General features: G+C 48.0%; 1 long non-coding RNA gene across 1 annotated transcript; it reads left to right on the plus strand.

Annotated features, from left to right (window-relative positions):
- Positions 1 to 207: 207 nt before the first annotated feature.
- On the plus strand, positions 208 to 1,839 carry LOC135980486 (uncharacterized). Its single transcript, XR_010597533.1, has 3 exons — positions 208 to 460; positions 1,079 to 1,307; positions 1,689 to 1,839. It is a non-coding gene; the product is annotated as an uncharacterized LOC135980486 (long non-coding RNA).
- Positions 1,840 to 4,112: the final 2,273 nt, after the last annotated feature.

Here is a 4,112-nt window from a genome sequence, read left to right on the forward strand (position 1 = left end):
TCTAAATTGCAGTGGGAGGTGTAATTTCCAGGTCTGACAGACACACACATGCTAGCTTTGATCAAGAGCTAGTGCGCTAAAAAGAGAAGTGTAGCTGTTGCAGCATGGATGGGGGGTTGGGACCCTATGTATGTACTTGGGAGGCTAGTCTGTCATGCCCTCACTGCTACACTTCTATTTTTAGCACACTAGCTTGATCACAGGTAGTGCAGTGTACATACATCTACCCAAGCTGGAAATTACACCTCCAGCGGCAGTGTTGACCTACCCTCAGAGATGGAAGCATCAGGCTGGTATTGGTGCATTATATCTATGTTAATCAGTTGTACTCACACCACCCAGGACACGCAAGGGTACTGGACTCAGGTTACCCTGTCATGGCTGAGACCCTTCCAGCAGCGGTGGAGACAGTTCGAAAGTATTTCCCAGAGACATGGATTTGGGATTTAGTGCCTTTGACGTGAGTAGCTGGTTGTTGCTGTTTGAACATTCCCTTATTTTTTGTGATGATAATATGAATTCCTGATGGTTACTGAGCCTCTTTCATCATCCCAAAGTGCTTTTCACACTCTGTGTGTGCAGAAATCACTCAGCCACCTGCGGGCTGTTCCCCAATGGCAGATGTTTACAGTGCAGAACAACACTGCACTAACATCTAGAAAGGAAAGTGAAAAAGAGCCCCATTTCCAATTGAAATTGCAGGGGGAATCTAAGCATTTGGATTGTAATGACCCAGGGTGAGCCCCCCTCTTCTTCTTAAAAGGGTTGTGGGGTCTTTAATTATCACAGGTTGTCAAAATATCAGCTGTATGTGTTATCTGAAAGACAGCACCTCCTCTGGCACAACACCTCCCACCACAATGGGCTCAGTGCTAATTCAGAGGGGAGAGCACCCCCTACTGAGTCCCCACATCACTCCCTGAAGCACTGCATCAGACTTGAGCATTGAGCTCAGTGTGGACTCAGAGGGGAGAGCATTATCTACTGAGTTCCCCACATCACTCTCCGGAACACTTGGGTTTTCCTTCAGTGTCTGACCAGGCTGTGATCACGATCCTATCTCTCTTTTTGTCACCAGCTCCAGTGGAAGTGCTGAATTGCCCTTGACAATCCCTGATACCATCACAGAATGGAAAGCTAATGCATTCTGCACCTCAAGTGACACTGGCTTTGGCCTGTCCCCAACCGCGTCCCTCAGAGCTTTCCAACCCTTCTTCGTGGAGCTCACCCTGCCCTACTCCGTGGTGCGTGGCGAGGCCTTCACGCTAAAGGCCACTGTCTTCAATTACCTGACCCGCTGCATCAGGGTAAGAGACACTCACACCATCCCCGTGCAACCAAACCCACAGGCCACACTTCTCTGCTTCACAAACTCCTGTGTCTGTAGCTCTTTTTAGCCCCCGGTCTCCCTGCAGCCCCGTCCTCCCCAAAAACATGTGCACCCAAGCCTCTATGCTCCTATAACTCCCAAGCACCCCAAAGCCCCATAACTCCAAATCTCTACACCCCTGTAACCATCTACACTTCTAAACCCATGTGTTCCCTCAACCCCCTCTGTCCCTTATAGTACCACAAACCCTGTTCTGCCCAATTCTCTGCACATCCCATCTGCCGTACTGTCTGCATCTCTAGTTACTACTAATTTCCCTGGCCCCCTCCCTGATGACAGCTCTCTGGACAATTGACAGGTCAGCATCTCACTGGCTTCATCTGCTGACTTCCGAGCTACCCCTGTGGAGAAGGAAGAGGACTCTTATTGTCTCTGTGTGAATGGAAGAAAAACGGTGTCCTGGACTGTGACCCCAATATCTCTGGGTAAGAAGCATTCTAGCTCTGATATGTTTGGGGGCCAGATAGGGTGGCACAGAAATTTCAGGGGGCAGGGACCTGGTAGCTCAAATATCTGTTGGTAGGGGATTCAACTTCCCCAAGACCCTTCTTTGGGGTGTTTTACTCCCATGCTTGGTTGGAGAGTGATAAGCTCCTCCTCAGACAAGACAGAGAACCCTAGATGGTTTTCAGCTGTTGGACCCCTCCATTCAAAAGACACTGTCTGTACAGTGAGGATCTCCATCAACATACTGCTCTCTAACACACCAGTGAAAGATGAGAGCTGGCTGGGTCTCTTCTTTCAGCAAGAAAAGCAGGTTATAGTCCTTGGTTCTCACTTGGGCCAGGACAGTCATCCAGAATGAGGGTGATTTGTGATGAGACTGGAAGCCTGAGATACAATTATCACCCACCTGCTTCATACCTGCCCATATCACATAGCGGAGAAACCATTTAGTTGAAATACCCCATGGGAAACTTAAAGTCCTGGTTAAATGGCCATCCTGATTAAGAGAAGAGCCCATCTGAAAGAACTTAAATTGTTGTAAAATCCTGTGCTGATTTAGAGACAGGCATGAAGCCAATCCACTGATCCAAAAGAGCTTTGAACTCTGAGGTATGTGAAATCCAGCTCAGATCTGGATACAGCTTTGTGGTTTGAGATCATCTTGCCACTGAATACAAATACGAGTGTGACAATGAGATTCATTACCTTTCTCCTTTATTTGATCTTTGTTTCTTCTTTCATTCTTCATTTGGCAGCTTTGTTAGTAATGAATCAGAGCTTAGCATTTCTCAAAGCCTCCCTGAAGTGTCTAGCTCCCCACTGAGCTCTTATTATAGCCCTGGTATCTGGCTGCTCAAAATCAGCAGACAGCCATTCCACCTCTGCCCTCCATCCCAGTGGAAATGTCTCCCTCTTTGCTTCACAGATATGAAGTGCACAGCAATCACCTATAACTATGGGGATATTTTTTTCACTGAGGTCTAAACTCATGAGTAGACAGCACCAGCGGCTTTTCAAGTGGCCAAAGGCACATTCAACTATTATTCTGCACCTGCTGAGCCTGTGGTTGAAGCACTCCTTGCCGCTGTAGAGGTAGCCAGTGTATGGCTTCATGAGCCAGGGGAGTAAAGTGTAGGCTGGATCTCCCAGGATCACTATTGGCATTTCAAAATCCCCATTGGTAATCCTCTGTTCTGGAAAGAGAGTCCCTGCTTGCAGCTTTTTGCATGTGTCATGCACCTTCTCTGACCATCCCGTGTTGATGTTGGTAAAACTTTCCCAGTGATCCACCATAGCTTGCATTACCATAGAAAAGTACCCCTTTCTTTTGATGTACTCCGGCAAGGTGGTCTGGTGCCAAAATAGGGATATGTGTGCCATCCGTTGTCTCACTGCAGCTCAGGAACCCCATCGCTGCAAAACCATCCACTATGTCTAGCACACTGCTGAGAGTCATAGTCTTATGTAGCAGGAAACGATGAATGGCCCTGCACACTTGGATGACAGCAACTTCCCACGGTGGATTTCCCACTCCAAATTGATTCCCAACTGATTGGTAGCAATCTGGTGTTGCAAGCTTTCACACAGCGATCGCCACTCACTTCTCCACTGTCTGTGCAGCTCTCATTTTGGTGTCAATGTGCCGGAGGGCTGGGGTGAGTTCTGCACACAGTTCCAGAAAAGTGGCCTTGCACATCCACAAGTTCTGCAGCCATTGCTTGTCATCCCATACCTGAAGAATGATGTGATCCCACCAGTCAGTGCTTGTTTCTCAGGCCCAGAACTAGCATGCCACCATCTGCAGCTGCTCCATCACTGCCAACAACAACCTTGAATTGTTTCTTTCCATGGTGCACGACAAGCTAGCCTGCAAGGAATTGTCATATTCCCCAGTGCTCCTCTTGAAACTCCGGAAATTCTGTGGGATCAGGTGTGTTGTGTTCACAATGCTCACCACAATAGTGCAGAGCTCTGCAGGATCCATGCTTCCCACTGAGATGGCGGATGCGCAGGTTTGCAGCATTTTTGAAAAGAGTGCAAACATTATGGGATGCAGATATTATTATGGGATGGAGAAAACTGCATCATGGGATGTTGAAACCATGTTCCCAATCACTCCTGCATGACTTTTTTGCCCCCATGATGCATTGCAAACCCTTCCCAAAATACTCTGTGCTAGATGGTGATGAGTTGCACAGTGCAATACTTACCCAGAGTGCACTGCTCGCTGCATCAGTGCAGGCACTGTTAGTGTGGACGCGCACTGCCGATACAA

The sequence above is a fragment of the Chrysemys picta genome, unplaced genomic scaffold, assembly GCF_011386835.1.
Source record: "Chrysemys picta bellii isolate R12L10 unplaced genomic scaffold, ASM1138683v2 scaf3575, whole genome shotgun sequence".
Classification (NCBI taxonomy): domain Eukaryota; kingdom Metazoa; phylum Chordata; order Testudines; family Emydidae; genus Chrysemys; species Chrysemys picta.